This window comes from Ambystoma mexicanum, chromosome 7q (genome assembly GCF_040938575.1).
Source record: "Ambystoma mexicanum isolate Mex_15411 chromosome 7q, UKY_AmexF1_1, whole genome shotgun sequence".
Lineage (NCBI taxonomy): Eukaryota > Metazoa > Chordata > Amphibia > Caudata > Ambystomatidae > Ambystoma > Ambystoma mexicanum.
In genome coordinates, this window is record NC_090941.1 from 608,802,218 (window position 1) to 608,819,663 (window position 17,446).

Here is a 17,446-nt window from a genome sequence, read left to right on the forward strand (position 1 = left end):
CACCACCCTCAAGTAACACTCCCACAAGTTCCCTACAAAGGAGCCCAAGGTGTAGATCGCAGCGGCTGATTCTCCCTGCAGAAGGACGCACCCCTCTGCATAAACGTGGACATAAATAGGACACAGACTGGGTGTGTGTGGGGAGGATTGGTTGGGGAGGGATGGTTGGGGAGGGGGTTTGGGGTGGTATTGTAGAGCTAGTTAAGGGCTATCACAAATGTAAATAGTCATATTTTTCCCAATATATTTGGCGTTTAAAATAAAATCATGCCTGGACATTGATCTTTCAGTATGAGGGCATTTATTCATGTACAATGACCAGTGCCCAGTGTGCTCGATGTCCAGTGCCCAGTGTGCTTGCTGTCCACTGCCGTGGGTTTAGAGGTGCTCATAAGTAGTGGTGTATAAGCTCTCCACGTGTGGCACGTCCATCATTGCCATCGCGGCGCTGGGCATTATCCTCTCATCATCAGTCTCGTCCTCCGTCTCTGGTGGCAGCATGTCCATGTCGGGGGCATGGAGACATTGCGCCTGATGCACATGTTGTGCAACATGGCACATGCCAGCACAATTTTGCCCACCTTTTCAGGGCTGTACATGAGGGCTCCCCCCGATCTGCTGAGGCAGTGGAACCTGGCCTTCAACAGGCCAAAAGTCTGCTCAATAGTGCAGCGAGTGCGTACATGGGCAAGGTTGTATGCCTGTTTGTGCCGGTTGTGGAGTTGCCGACGGGGGTTATTACCCATGGCATCAGGAGATACCCAGCATCACCTGGACGGGATCAACAGAAAGAGTACATGCCCATTTCTTGGTCATTTCATGTTGGCATAGGCTGTATAGTGTTCATTTGAGGAGACTAACATGCATAGCAGAATTGAGTGTAGATAGAATATGTTGTTCTTCGTGTACCAGAAGGGAACTTTGTCAGAATGCGTGTGGGGTGTGTTGTGCTGTTGCATACACTTGGACCATTCACAGACAACATTAGCTCTAATAATGTCCACGCAACTGACACAAATGGATGTAAAAGTCATCAATGTGTCACAGATGGAAATCAACTATATGTCCATGTACAACGGTACTTTTAGCATTTAGATGGTATGCATTTGGAATTTGGTGGTAGTAAGAGTATGCAGTCTTTATTACAAACACATTATATAGACATGCCTTTATATCGTAACACATATTGATGAAATATGTGGGTGGGGTGAAGGGTTCAATAATTGCAATGAAGCTATCGGAGGGCATTTAGGGGTGGGAATTGGTGAATCGGGTGACGCCTTCCCCTTAAAATCATTTATTAGTGGAAGTCCAGTATTTTCTCCATTTTGAATTATTTGTCTAAAAGCATTCCATTTAAAGGTGTTCCTTATGAAGACATGACATGGGTACTGACAGGCAGTGTACCTGTCAAATGTGTGGGCATCCATGAATTATTTTGGGGTGGCATCTTCTGGATGAGCATCAGGAGTTGTGGTTTTCCTTGACTGTGTTTATGCTCATCCTCCTCACTATGGTGTGGTGCATTCTGGTACATGTGTTTTTTGTTTATTGCAGGGCCGAATAGATGTAGTTATGTATGCACGGCATATTTTAACATACATGGAGACAAGGCTGTCAAGGCCTTGCGCTCTGGCATGCTGCTATTGTGTTGCACCTTCAGTTACACCTACACACTTGCACATTTCATGCCCTCACAACAGTGAGTAGGCTCATGTCTCCTTCAATGTGTGAGGTTTATTATTGTAACAATTGTGGGTAATAATGTTACTTGCTCTTATTCCTCATTTACCTTTGCCTTTTAATGACCTATCCAGACTCTGTGCACTTTCACAGAGGTTTGGTAATTACTTCAGGGAATTGCAGTAGGAGTTATGATGAATTAATGCATGCAGTGTGCACATCCACTGGTCATGGGTGTCATACTGGGCCATATTTCAACACTCCACATGGTCTTGTAGTTAGACTCACCCAGCAGGCATGTACGATGTCCGGTGTGTCGTGCCATGTACCGGGGCAGCGTGGAGTTCCGCAGCTCCATGAAGTCATCTGTAGAGCCAGGGAATCTTACACAGCAATATGTGATGAGGTGGCAGGCATCAACACCATCTGTACATTGAGGGAATGGTACAGCTTCCTGTTGTGGTACACTACCTCCACATCATGCCTGACCACCAGCTCGACATGTGTGCAGTCCAATGCAACAATTACATTAGGCATGCCTGCAAGTGCATGGAATGCTATTTTTGTGGCATTCACTTCCTCAGTGCTTTGTGGTAAGCTGATGTGGTCCCGTATGTGGGGCAGGAGTGCATCTAGCGCCTGGAAGAGCACACGGGAGAAATAGGGTTGGGAGATACCATGCAGCTGCCCCACTGTGTGCGGGTATGTGCCTGTGGAAAGAAGAACATGTTACTTACCCCTGGTAACGTTCTTTCGACTGGATGGTCCTACCACATATTCCTCATCTTTGATATTCGTACCACCCAGCTTTGCTGCTTTGTAAAAAAGAATTCACTAGAGGGCGCTGTGCTTGATGTCGTGGCGTCGACGTCCCTAGAGGGCTGCTGTCACGATTCAACGTAATCCCTAGCATAAATAGCCTGAGCCGCGCCCGGTGGCTTCAGTTCTGTTTTTCCGTTGTCATTAATTGAAGAGTTGACCAGGCGTACCCCCAGACCGTAAGCTCTCAGGAAGCGCAGAGTGTAAAACACGTAAATTGTACAGCGGGGTAGGTTGGGAGGGGCGATGAGGAACACGTGGGAGGAACATCCAGTCGAAAGAACTTTACCAGGGGTAAGTAACTTGTTCTTCGAATGGATTGTGTCCTCCCACTTATTCCTCATCTTTGATAGACTCCCAAAGCAGTGCCAATTGGGAGGAGGAAGTACTATATAATTTAGTCATGCACTGTATAAAGAACAGCTTTTGCAAAAAGACACCCTTGAGACTAGGTCGAATCTAAACAGTAATGTTTTATAAATGTGTGCATAGAGGACCAAGTGGCTGCTGCACAGATATCACGTAGCGGGACACCCCTCTGGAGAGCTGCAGAAGTTGCAATGCCCCTAGTGGAGTGAGCACTTAGCCCATCTGGTGGTTTTTTGCCAGCCAGTCTATAACATTTTCCAATTGCTAAAATTATCCATCTGGATATAGTCTGTTTTGTTAGGGCCAAACCCAACTTGTGGCCGGTATACCCAATGGAGAGTTGATCATCTTGCCTACATTTTGCAAGTCTTGAGCTATAAAAGCTTAGAGCCCTTTTTGGCTCTAGCCTGTGAAGCCTTTCTTCACCATTGCCTGCATGCCAGGGAGGATACAAGCCTGGTAGTATTATCCTTTGCGACAAATCAAAGTCTGAGACTACCTTAGGCAGGAATGATGGTTTGACTTTGAGGATGACCTTATCCTTATGGAATATGGTGTAAGGAGATTTACAAGAAAGAGCCTGTAACTCACTTGCCACTAGTAGGACTGGTTTTAATGTAAGTAACCTTAGAGGACATGAATGTAATGGCTCGAATGGAATACATGTGAGAAATGTCAAAACCAAATTCAGATCCTAAACAGGGACATGAAAAGGGACTGGAGGGTACCCATTAGTGAAAAGGGACTGGAGGGTACCCATTAGTGAGACCCTTTAGAAATTGCACAATCAACGGTATCTTGAAATAAGAGACCTCTTCAGAGGAGCGCTTAAAGATGGAAAGCGCCGCCAGGTATCCTTTTATCGTTCCAATCTGGAGCCCCAGATAGGCTAAATGCAACAGAAAAGAAAGAACCAAAGGTGTGCCACATAGAAAAGGATCCACAATCTTATCCTTGCACCAGTTACTGAGTTTATTCCAACACCACCGGTAGAGGGATTTGGTTGCTGTCCTTCTGTCCAAAAGCAAGATCTCCATTACGTCGTCCGGGAGGTCCCAATCCTTATATCACAGCCTCTCAGAAACCATGCGTGAAGGCTGAGTGTCTTGAACTCTTGATGGCGAACCCGACCTTCCTCTTGCAAGAGGGTCCTCTTTTTGTGGAAGACGTATTGGAGGGCAGATGGAGATGTCCAGAAGTTCCGGGTACCACGTCCTCCTGGCCCAATCCAGAGCAATTGGGAACATGGATTTCCCGAACTTTCTCAACCTCCTGATCATGTGAGGAATGATGGGGACTGGAAGAAACGCGTACAGAAGGGGAAATTCCCAGTCCACTATGAACGCGTCCCCTAGATCGCCTCTTGCTGGAAATTCCCTTGAGCAATACTGTTCGCACTTCTGATTGACCTCAGTCGCGTAACAGATCCACTTGAGGGGTTCCTCAAAGGGTGAAGATCTCTTGAAGGACTTCCTGAGCTAGTTCCCACTAGTGGGAGACTGTGCTCTGCCTGCTCAGAGCATCCGCTGCCGTGTTCTGCTCTCTGGCTAGGCGAACCGCCCAACAGCGAAATTCCTTCTTGTATTCTTCCCTTCCTCTCCTTCTCCCAGAAGCTCACTGTCTCCAGAGCTCTGGTTTTCTCTAGGCTGGAATATTGCAACAGCCTCTTTCTAAATCTTCCTGCTTCCACTATCCGCCCTCTACAACTCATCCAGAACAGGACTGCAAGACTTGTCCTTGGCTTCAAGCACAGGGATCGTATCTCTCCAGGACTGAAATCTTTGCACTGGCTCCCAGTGGCTGCGAGGATTAAGTTAAAAACCCTCTGCATCGTCCCCAAGGACTTCTGGGGCCTAGGGCCTCAATACCTTCAACTCTCTCTTGCTAAATATCTTCCCTCTCGAGCTCTTCACTCATCCGCCTCCAACTCCATCAGGGTCAGTCGCTTCTCCAAGCAACGAGTTGGTGGTAGATCTCTCTCTTCGGCTGGGGCCTCCCTCTGGAACAGCCCCCCTGCCTCTCTGAAACTTGAGGAGAACCATTTTCGGTTCCAGAAGCACCTTAAGACCTTCCTCTTTGCTTCTGCTTTCTCTCCCCTTCTCCCCTGCTGAAGCCCTGGCTGATAGTATACTGCACTGGTTACCTGGCCACCCATCTGATCTCGGGCCCAAGCCCTGCCAGTTGCACGCATGCACTGCCTCCCTGGCAACCCCTTCACATAGGGACTGTTTTGTGTATCCCTACAGTCCCCCCACCAGCACTTATGTCTGCACTTACCTTGCACTTCCCACCAGCTGGGCGCTCTTATTTATCTTGTTATTTATTATCCCATCGCTGCACTTCCCCCTCCCTCAACCCCCCCGCACTTTCCTTTTACCCCTTCTCTTGCACTTGCACGATCTGAATGACACCTGGCCTAGTAGGATCGTTGTCTGTCTTCCCTCGGTTCCCCCTCCCTTGCCTCGCCGCGCCTTGAAACACTTGTATATAGGCGCGTTATAAATGCCATATCATATCATATTGCCCAGAACCAGAGCTGCATTGCCTCACTGCACAGTGGTAGTGACCCTACACCTCCTCTTTTGTTGAGGTAGTACATGGCCACTGTGTTGTCCATCATTATCAGGATGTTCTTTCCCCATACAGAGGGCAGAAAGACTTCACCGCTAGTCTGATTGCCATCAGCTCCAAAAGGTTGATGTGTAGTTTTGACTCCGATGGAGACCATCGACCGCTGATTGTCAGATCGCTGGTGTGGGCTCGCCACCCTGTGAGTGAGGCGTCCGTCACTACCATTATCTCCGGCCATGGCTGCCAAAAAGATTCTCCCTTAGAAATATTGTCTTTGCAAGGCCACCATAGAAGGTTTTGAGCCACTCTGCTCAGAACTTGCAGAAGATCTGACATATTCCCCGAAAACTGGGACCACTGAGTCCTGAGGGCCCATTGAAGGGACCTCATTCTCAATCGGGCCTCTGGCACCAGAAAAATGCAGGATGCCATGAGGCCGAGCAACCTCAGAAAATCGTAGGCCGGTAGATGTTGAACATTATGGAATTTTGTACCATCTGCAGATTGTGTTGAGCTCTGACCTGGGGAGGCGAAGCTTTCCCCGAGGAAATATCCAAGACCGCTCCGATGAACTGGAGTCCTTGGAAAGGTATCATATGGGACTTCTTGTAATTGAGGGAGAAGCCCAGTCTGTGTAGGAAGCGGCAGGTGATTTCGAGATGTACTCGAAACTGATAATGAGAACCGCCAACCGCGAACCTCAGGTACTTTCGGTGCTTGAGATGGATTGGCACATGAAAGTAAGCATCCTGAAGGTCCAATGATACCAACCAGTCTTGGAGTTGGAGAGCCTGAAGGATCTGAGAAAGGGTTACCATCTTGAACTTGTCCTTCCTGAGAAACTTGTTCAAGTTTCTTAAATCCAAGATGCGTCTCAGTCCTCCTTCCTTCTTGGGGAATGAGAAAATAAGGGGAATACCAACCCTTGTTCCTCTCCGCTACAGGTACACGTTCTATTGCACCTTTCTCTAGCAGGGTTAAGATTTCCTGCACAAGGAGCGCATCCGGAATGTTGACGAGTTGGATCCCGGTGGATGATCCTGAGGCCTTCTTTGAAAGGGAAGGCAGTAACCCTGAGCTACTGTTTCCAGTGCCCAAGCATCTGAAGTAATGCCCTGCCATTCATTCAGATGCTGAAAGATTCTGCCTCCCACTGGGTCTAGTGGGTCAAGGCCTCAGAGTGGCATAGAGGCGGCTGCAGCAGCGGCTGAAGGTACAGTTGCCGCTGCTGGGGCTGATCTAGCACCCTTTCCTCGTCCACCACGAGGGAATCATTTTTGTCCCCTTTGTGCAGCCTGTCCTCTTCCTCTTCCAAATGAGGAATAGAAACGAAAAGGATGACCCCTCTAGGAAGATGAGCCTGAGTAGGAGTGTTGTTGAGGTTGACGTATTGAGGGGCTAACTGATTTAGCTGCTGCTTTGGAGGTCTGCAACTTATCCAGACTCTCATCTGCCTTGCTGCCAAACAACCTCAAGCTGTCAAAGGGCATATTGAGAAACCTGGCCTGCACATCCGGTGCAAAGCCAGATTTTCTCAGCCACGCAAACCTGCGTAGCATGGTGCTAGAAGTCATGGACCTGCTGGTGCTGTTGGCAGTGTCCATTCCTGACTGCAGACACTCCCCCATTGCCTCCTTCCCATCTTTCACAATTGCCAGGAAGCCGTCTCTCTCCTTGCTTTCCGGAATGTGTTTAGCCGCCATAGTAATGCAGTCCTACAGGGCGTAAGTGAACCTCGAAAGGGTACAAGTAACATTAACAGATTTCAAGGCCATACTGCCCGAAGAAAAGATCTTACGCGCCCAGGCGTCCACCGTCTTGTCGTCTCTATCCGGATTAATAGATGGATAGGCCGACTGCCTGGTCGATGTGGCTGCCTGAACTACCTAGCTTTCGGGTGTAGGATGTTTGGTTAAGTAATCCGAATCAATACTGGAAGGCCTATATTTTCTGCCAACATTTTTATTCACAGCGGGTCCAGATTCTGGAGTATCCGAGTTTGCCAATACTCTTCTCTGTAGGGCTGCATGAAAAGGTAAACTGGGTCCTTTTGAGGGCTTTGGCTCAGTATATCTGTCATATCGTCCTGCTCATAGCCCGGAGAGCTCCTGCTCGAGCCCATGTATTCAATAACTCTATTCATGAGGCTCCTGTATCAAGAATCTGCATGATCAGCTGGATCAGGCTTGCCAAATTCGAGCTCTGGCGAGGTGTCTATGCCAATAGCTGACTGAAGGCAATCATAAAGATCGGTAATTTTGGACTCCTGATCAATAAGTTCTTCAGGAACATTTTTTGTGCCATAACTCACACCAAAAGAAGATTCATCCTCCAAGGCTTGATCTTCCTCATAAATTGAGGCCACAGATTTGAAAAAGTCTTTCCTGGGCGTAGGGTGAAAAGCCTTGTCTGGCAAGGGCAGATGCCTCGAAATGGTTGAAGTGACCGCCGAAGGCGTCGATGCAGTCATCGACAATGGCGTTGATGGTGCTTTTGGTAATGTCAAAGGAACTCCCGACGAAAATGTCAACGAACCCTTCGACAACGGTGTTCACAAAGGTTTCGACAGTAGCGCCGATTTACTTGACGTTTCCTTTGATTTATGTTTCGAAGGGTGTGACTCCGATGGAGTTGACGACTTCATCAATTGCATCGTCGATTTACCTCTTTTTCAGAGGTATCGGGGAGATACTTTGTTCTCGAGACGATACCCTCAACGATTTTTCGGCGGATTGAGAAAGACTTGCCGATTTGGTAGTTGGCCTTGCCATAGTAGTCTTAGACCTCCCTGAGTCGTCCAAAGGAGCAACCATGGCATGGCTCCTGCGTGAATCCTTTGAGGGTGTTGAGGCCGCATTCTCAAAGATTCGCAGCATTGCTTTCTAGAAATCATCCAATTTTTTGGGAGAATCAATCTTGAAATCGGCACCACATATAACGGGGACCAAGGGATAAAGTATAATCAACCCCACTAGCTCAGCATAGAAATTGGGGTCATCAACATTTGGGCCATTCGCATTAAGCAACAGGACATCTTGGCTATAGAGGTTGCCTCAGAGTAGAACGTACCGGCCCAAGGGGTCCTGCTGTGACTTAATGTGGGGGTAATTGCAGTGATTTGTGGATGTGTGCCCCAGCTCTGGGCAAATCGCTCATTTGATGTCAATGCATGAGTTTCCTGTAGGAAAAGAATATGAAGCCTATGCCGCTCTGTGTATAGCTGGGGTCGTCGTATCTTCATCAGACTACCAAGCCCCCGCACATTCCATCTCATGAAATGCATGGATTCAGCCACCATCGGGCCAAGATGCGATGTAGTGGTCAGGTCTCGTCGGGCCGGGCACCGGACTTTTTAGTAAATTAAATATTCAAAACTGCTGCACGTTGTCAACACTTACACTCATGTCAATCACTTTTTCTCTAACTGTAACAAAGCTCCCTCCCGACCCCTCTCCCAATCGGAGAAGTGATTACCCTTGTAGTACAACCCAATAACACTTGCAACATTGCATAGGGGGGCCTGTGGGCCGTCAGTGGCCCGGCATCGGTATAGCTCAAAGTAGCATATTAACTCGTAGTATTAGGTGCGATTTCCATTTGTTCAGTCACCATGCAAGCTGAACAGTGTTAACATTAAAGTGGGTGAAAGACATTGTGCAATGAGGTTCCATCCACAGCCTTATAGTCGATAGGATCTGCATATTAGGTTAAGTGAGGAGAGAGCACATTTAGCTGGGATTATCCCGGGAAATGCTCGTCTGTGAATCTCATAGCCTCTTCCGGCATGGTGAAGTAAACCTTATTGCAGTGTTCTAGTCGCAGTTTAGCTGGAAAGAGCTTAACATACTTCACATTAAGGTCACAGAGTCTCTTTTTGATAGCCAAGAAGGTGTTTTGCTCCTGTTTTACTCGCTGTGAAATCAGGATACAAATGAATCTTGTTGGAACCCAAAAGTAGCTCCCCTTTGGCTCTCACCGCTCAGAGTAGGGCATCTTGTACCCGGTCGTTAAGCACACAGGCAGTAATTGGGTGGGGTGGGGCACCAGGTTTAGGCTTAGGGGCAAGTGTACAGTGGGCCTGCTCAATTGTAAAAAGTGGAGACAATTTGGGATTGTCGAGTAATGACAGTAGGGTGCGCTCCACTTACTCCTCCATCGGCTCTGTGATGTTATCTTCAGGTACCCCTATAATTCGTAAATTGTTGTGCCTGGATCTTGATTCAAGGTCATCCTTCTTTTTACCAATTGACTGCACTTGCTTCGATAGAGAGGCAATATTGGCTCTCAGTATGCTGACCTCGTCCTCAGTAGTTCCAACTCTAGTTTACACTTCTGTGATACGGGCATCAGATCTATCTATGCGCAATTTTATTGAACTGATTGTACCACTCATGTCGTCCAGTTTAGCATGGAGGGCAGTGAAACCTTTGTGCATGTATTCCATCATGCCGTGTGCAGTAGTGCTGCCTGATGATTCACCAATGGTGATAGTGTCCTTGGGGGTCTTGGGCGCTGTCTTGGCTAATATATTGATGGAGCTCCGTTTTTTCCCGGCCCCTTTTGTCATGTTGTTGCCACCGTGATTGGTGCATGGTATGGAAGACAGTGCTGTATATGGCCTTAAGTGGTACTTCGGGGCTGGCAGATTATGACGACCGAGGGGGCGGAGGAGTGAGTCTGCTTCACTGCAGCAAGAGGTCGGGGTTAAGCACTGATGTTTAAACTCACAGATTTGGTAGCAGGTAGTGAGGTGTTACACTCAGTATCGTTGTATACAGGTGCACTAACAGTTGTTGCAAGTCTTTATAACAGGGAGAAGATATGCAGAAGCTGCGATATTCAGTCAAGTGAGGTAGATTAGAGTAAGAGATGGAAGGGTGTCTTGATATTGGGAAAATCTTCCTCGGGACCAGCCCTTGAGAGCAAAAATTACCCAATTCAGCCCAAAATACAGGTTCTATTGTGCCGAGCAGTGAACTCATGCTAGTGACAAATGACACCTTCAAAAAGTTTTAGTATTTATTCTAAACAGTGAATTTCAGCAACATTTTGGGATTCAAGTTAGAGAAGATTACAAAACACAAAATATAGAGAAACATAGAACTTAGAGAAACATAGAGAAACACAGTCTTACGCCCCTTCAATCAGCACTGGGAGACCCTGGCCCTCATAAGCTAGCTGTAACAAGCCCCGCTCAGAGGACAGCGCTACAGGGTGCCGACAGAGCCACAGATTCCGGACACTTGATCTTGCTCGAGCCAAGTCCACAGATCGATCTCCCACCTGAGTCATGTGGGCATGCATTTTTATAATCTTGTGCTGTCAGTCCATGACGCACAGTTCCAGAACTTTCCCTGTGCAAAATATAGGCTTGCTCATGGAAAAACCCAACTCTGTGAATTTCCACTGTGCTTCTTTTCTGTGCCCCTCCCTACTTGGAGCAGATCTGCGCGAAAGCTCAGGAATGTCTTATCAGTGCCTTCCCAGAGAAAAGAAGATTAGTTTACGAAACCATGCAGGGCTACAGTTAGAAAGTCGAGATAAATTAAGCCAATGTGAGCAAGCTCTAAAAGGCATGCACTCATAGCTTAGTGTTCATAGCGCTTAAGAATGGCTATCTAAGCGCTATATAGGTGCCATAATGTTCCAAACACTCCAATAATGTCTATTAGCTACAGAGCTGGGGCCTTCGCCCTGCCTGTCTATCTACAATGCATAATGTGACCTACCACCCCTACTAGGCCTGCATATTCCTTGTAGCTCACTACTGCGTAATGGAAGTGCTACAACAGACTACTGTCAGCATTTTTGGCACAAACTTTGAATAAACTATTGGCTTTCAGCGGCTAATGCTGTCATCTAAAGCCCTGATTGGCCAATTTGCAATTTTGTGTATCACTACAAAGGGTGCAGCGGATTCAGGCAGGGTCTATGCCAGCGAGGGGCTGGAGCTGGAACAGAGGCAAGTTTAGATGTCCAGCACTTTGAAGGCCATGTACCGCACGCCCGTGTTAGTCTCTGAGGTCTGCAAGTGCATGTTTCACTACGCGAAAGTGAGGGGGCCACAGCCCAAATGTGGTGAACTTTCCATGGAGCAGGCACCAGCTGAGTAGTATTCAGGAATATACATGTGTGGCGGTCCTGCCTTGGGGAGGTGGAGGGATATGGCCAACCAGACAACAGGGGGTGGCACCAAAATGGCAGAGATGGCTGCCGCCCCCCGCTCAGAAATGCAGCAAGCAGGGCGTCAGGATGGTGAAGGCGGCTCAGTTGTGAGGCTATTTTGGATAATATATGTGACAATTTTTCAGATAGAACATTTTGTTTGACACATTGAGAGATCATTTTGTATAAAACGTTTTGTTTGATCTATTGTTACGCTCACCTGGTATCCACAGGGACACCACCCAGTCGGGTTACTCACTGGTATGCTTCTCAGCTTTACCCTGATGGTGGTCAGTCAAAATCTCGAAAACAAAATCTCGAATACAAAAAGGCAGAAAAATAAAATATCGAAAAAAAAAATATCGAATTTTTTATTTATTTATTTATATATGTTTTTGGGGTCAGGTAAGTAAAAAAAAGGGGTAAAATAAAAAAAAAATGAAAAAAAAGGGGGGTTGGGGGGGAACCCCCCCATTTTGAAAAAAAACACATTGAAAAAAAAATTCGATATTTTATTTTTCGGCCTTTTGTATTCGAGATTTTGGTTTTCGAGATTTTTAAATTCGGTATTATCACTATGAACCACCCTGATATGGTCTGCGGGGAAGGTTCTGCCTGAAAATACAGGAGGACTGTGTTCAAGACCGACCGACTGGTGTAAGTATCCTCCCTCCACCCCCGTATGATTTCAGTCCCTCTGGCGCCCTCTCCTCACCTTGTGGTAGAATTAGGCGTGCTCTCCGTCCTGCCTTCTTTGCAGGGGCGTGTTGTCTTTCATGGGCGAGTGCGGTCCAGTTACTTCACTGACGCCGGCCCATTTGATATTGTTCTGGTAGGTCTTATTGCTGTTCTTTAGTTTTGTTGCTATCCTGCATGCCTTTCTTTGTTTAAAATGTCTCTTTTTTCTCCCTTAGGTATGCGGAGCTTCAGCGCTGCAAACTGGCTTGGTTGAGCCCTACTGGTAAATGATGGTGCATTAAGAGCGCTATGATGCAGTAAGTAAGCGCTATGCGCAGCGCTGTGAAGTCTTGCCTTTGCTAACCTGTGTTTTCCTTCCTTGTAGGTCGCGGTGTTCTTCAGCGCGAGTAGAATGCCCGGAGTGGTGCCAGCCGAGAGGTGACCAGCTAGTTAAGCATTTTGAGCAGTTCGTAATTTGTAAATGTCTACTGCTTTCTTTAATGTTGCCTCCATCTTCCTCTTTCAGGTTGTTCTGTCCGGGAGGCGTGCAGATTCGAGGAAGCTGTTCTCAGTAGCTGCGAGTGTTTAAAGATGAAGACTGCAGGTAAGATGCTGCTGCTAATGATGTTCCTTTTGTCCCCTTGCAGGTTCTGCTTCTCCGAGGTTCGAGGGAATAGCTGGACACGGTGAGCGTCACGTTGCAAGCTGCAAAGTAACGCGAAGCGTGTTGTCTTGCTGGGGTGTGGTTTAAATAGCTCCAACAAAATAGTCCAGGTAAAGTAGTCCCTAGGCTACCACACCCAAAACACTAGACCGCATAGCTTGGTTCTTAGGAACCAAGCCATGTGGATGCCTCCATGTTGGCTGACAATACAATAAAGTAGTTCCCAAGCACATTGTTTTTCATGGTGTATGAGCCTGGCACCATAGGTGCCAGGACTGGCCCCATGAGGGCTTTTGAAGAGGATGCCAGGCTCTAGAGGCCCGAGTCCTGACTCCACCTGGCCAATGGGTTTGCCAGAGGGGGTTTTGGGCGAGGTTTGTGACATCTATTGTAAAGAATGTACTTCATACTGAATAGTTGGATAAAGTATTCTCATGAACACAATTGTTGAAATGTATATAGGAAATAAGATTGATTTGTCCTTGGAATAAGGGTGTCTAAGGATCGATCTTTGTTTGATTGGGTAAAGAACTGTTGGCATACAATAATGTTATATTGGAATACGAGATCATCATTTTGACTATATGCGCAGTTAAAATAAATACATATAGATATGGAAAATGTTGCACGCCTTCCCACATTACTTGTTTTGTAGAACTATCAACTTTTTGGGGCACTAGTGAGAGTGTATTTAAGTAAGGGGGTTGCAGCAACGCAATAAAAAATAAAAATGTTCTTTTTTTTTTTTTTACTAGATGAGGTAATTACTGGCTCAGATAGGACTAGAGTACTTGTCTTACTTGTTACATTGTGTAACTTCTGTCCTATCCTGCTAAAGATTTGGAACAGGAGACCACTGTTTACCTTTAAAATTTTGTTTGTATCCTCAAACATTTTCCATCCTCAACAGGCCTAGACAGGGGCTGAATCAGTCTTCAAATATTTTCTGATGCTCTCATCACCCTTGTTCTCTTAGATCTCTCTTCTAACTTCGACACTGAACCATGGCAGACTTTGGAAATTCCTTGGTAATTTCAGTGTGGAAGGCAGCACACTGTGTCCTGGTTTACCACTGTTTCCACTCATTGTTTTTAGACTGTCACCCATCAACCTTTCTCCCCCTCTTTTTCCCGGTGGTGTCCCGCCGGTCACCTCATAGTACAACGTCCTTTCATCGACGGTCGTTATTTCCATGGGTTTTTAGGAATATTTTTTAGCAAAAAACGCATCAAAATATATAGTGGGTTGGAAAAGCGTGTATAAGGGGTGGGAGGTCGGGGATAGTGAAAAACAATTGGTGATTTGGGGGAACCACCCAAAAATAAAACATTTTCGATTATTTTTTTTAGTTAAAAACCATCAAAATAACGACTGTTGATGAAATGACAAAACTCTCCTCACTCTCTACCTTTCAATTTCATCTTTCTCTTCAACTCTTATCCACACTTATTTACTCTTTTGGTTTCCTTTTTTACACTATATGGATGATACTCAGCTTCGTGTCCATCTAGACGAGTCAATTTAGGCCCACATCTTCCCATTTGGATCTTGCAAGTCAACTGTTCCCACCTGGAGAAGCTCTCTGTAGTTCAATCCTGCCAAAACTGATGGTGGGCCCTTGCCCGGTACTGGCTATTTACACAAAAAGTCCTGGTGTCAAGGTTGACCCCGAACTTTATTTGTTTCGTCGTATTAATCAACTGTTTTCTTCCTGTCACTTCCTCCGTATTGTTTACCATCGTGTTTTTGATACAGGCCCTACTTTTGTCTTCTCCAGTCTCTCATTTTCGCCCTGGTCTACCTCTCCGCTCCTCCACTCTTTCTGTGGATCAGGTTACATGTATCTGCCGAGCTTGTTGGGCCAACTTTTACTGTACCCCATATGCATTGGAATTCCCGTCCCATCTCTTTCAAAGCAGCACTTTCATATTTCTCATTTTACTATCTACATAAACCTGTCAGTTCCCCTCTGCCTTCCACCTTTGATTCATTCTTCCTCGTTGCTTATGTCTACCAAACCTGCTTTTTAGGGACCTTATTAACGTTTACGTGTGCTCTAAAAGTACCCCCTAATCTAAAACTAAACTAAGGGAGGTAAGAGCGTTTTCGGGTGCTTAAGTCTTATGGGTTCTAGCCATTTTAGTGCATGTATAATTTCTTAACAAATAAACTGCGTAGGCACGTTCTAAACGTAAATAATACACCAAAGGCTACGTTTCCATGAGTTCTATTGGTTGACCCACAACAATATTGTTGACTCATATTAAACCTGTTAGGTTCCCAAGAGCCAAGGGTTTGCTTTCCACAGTGCAGCGAGCCTTACCTGCTGTCTCTCAAGCTCTGCGTCCAGCATATGCACTGTTCTTTATGACAAGAGCTGCCATAGCCCAAGTTGGGTATTTTGTCTTGTGTGAGTGTAGCTAAGATACTTCTAGGCAGTTTATAGTTCTACACCTTATCAAACAGGCCCCCGGTCCAACCACACCACGGCTGGATACATTATCGCGCCACGGCCACAGCTGCGATGGCACACCACGGCTGGATACATTATCGCGCCACGGCCACAGCTGCGATGGGGGGTGTGTCCGCCAATTAGTCACACAAGCTGACAGAAGTGCCAGTCTGTGGCTGGCTGGCACTTCTATCAGTCACTGTAACTTGCTCCTGTGTCCCCTCGAGTGAGGGGTCATAATAGGAAGTTACTGTCCTTTGTTTCCCCACCCCCTCCCCAGGTCACTGAGGCGTCTTTGACCCTCGGCGAACCTGGGGATTCCGTGCCATATTTCTATGTTTATAAAAGATGGCTTGAAAAGTACACAATTCAAGCCATCTTTTATAAATCTTTGCCGACAGACAAAGGTGCCTCAGACTTTGTCCGTCGTCAAAGCTTTATAAATGATGGATTGAATTGTGTGCTTTTCAAGCCATTTTTTATAAACACAGAAATGTTTCAAGCTATCTTGAAGTACACAAATCATAGTAAGGTGTAATAAAGTAAGTTCGTTAGACATCTTGGATAGGTTCCATCAGTTAGCTTTATTCCAGGTACATTACGTTCCTATAAGATGACAGAGTCTGAACCACTGGCTCCCATCACCCAGGCAGGAGCTCTCCAACTGACTCTCTGTGGAACCTTCGCTACAAGCATTCCTACATTCATACCTAAACATTCTCTCTGACACACCAACATTCTCTCATGCATTACCAAGCACCTGCATTCACACCAAGCACCATACAACACATCTCCGTTCTTCACACACACAGACCCACAAGAGGAACACATACAGGGAACACTCACACGGGGCACCTTTTTAGTGAGAGGTGCAACTCAAAGATAGGGTGGAGGGGGTCACCCTGACTACTGTGGCTGTGTCTGCACAACAGCCATCCACTTAGGGCAGAAGGTGTCCCGCCCCCCCATCTACCCATACTCTGCTAACGCACACATCACCTCACTCACATGAATAGGAAGGCGCCCCCCTTCTTCACCCAAAAGCATCTCTTCCATGCATCACTTCCATTGAACACTCACTGTTCAAAAGTGCCAGTGACCACACGTCACACTGAAGGAAAGGTCCCACTCCATATCATACCCTCAATATTTGTTGGCGCAGTGTCGCCACGAACCAGTAACCACCCCTCACACAGGGGAAGTCCCATACCATACATACCTCACTCAAACCATACTCTATGGGCGCGCGCCATCCGCACCTGGCCCACTCACCCAATAACATTTAAATATTTGGCAATGTCCTAAAAAGTCCATAGCTGTGTACCAGCTCTTGACATTTAAATATTTGGCAATGTCCTAAAAGTCCATAGCTCTGTACTAGGTCTATTCCTAAAATTCCTCAAGCTCACTTACTCTTCCACCCAAGTACCACCCACTCTGGACATACTCACACAATGGCATATTACATTTGGCAGTGTCCTAAAATTGTGTGCCATCTTTGTACTATTACCATTTGGCAGTGTCCTAAAGGTCCATAGCTATGTGCCTATAATAGCTCAATAAGATTAAGCTAGCACACTTTCACTACTCTCACATCTGACCCACTTGCCGCTCACCCTACAATGATGTAACTTTTATCATTACAAAGTTCCTAAAATCTTAAAATCCTTGTTGCTGCCCAGCAACAAAAAGCTAAAATATAACAACAAAAAATAATAGCTCCTAACCATTGCCCCAACCAAGCCTGCTAGGCAAGAACTAATACTTTTCCATGCTTTCAAAACACAGATGACACTCTAACTGAACCCATAAACGTTTAACTGCTTCTCTTTAACATCTTAGTACCCCCATCATGGAGCTGATCAACACTTTAAAAAGGATATTGGTTGAGAGTTAGTCAAGGGTGCACAGCTTGTTCTCCTTTCTGCAACTTATAACAGCTGTGTTTCCTCGCCAGGCGATGCCATGCAGACATAGCACAAGGTAGCACCATAGTGCTGCTCTGAAACACAGTACATCTATATCACTATTTTCTGTCTCTTCTT

General features: G+C 46.4%; 1 protein-coding gene across 3 annotated transcripts in view; it reads left to right on the plus strand.

Annotated features, from left to right (window-relative positions):
* Positions 1-17,446, plus strand: part of SPART (spartin) — a 574,761-nt gene that overhangs the window by 541,469 nt on the left and 15,846 nt on the right. The window lies entirely within an intron of this gene.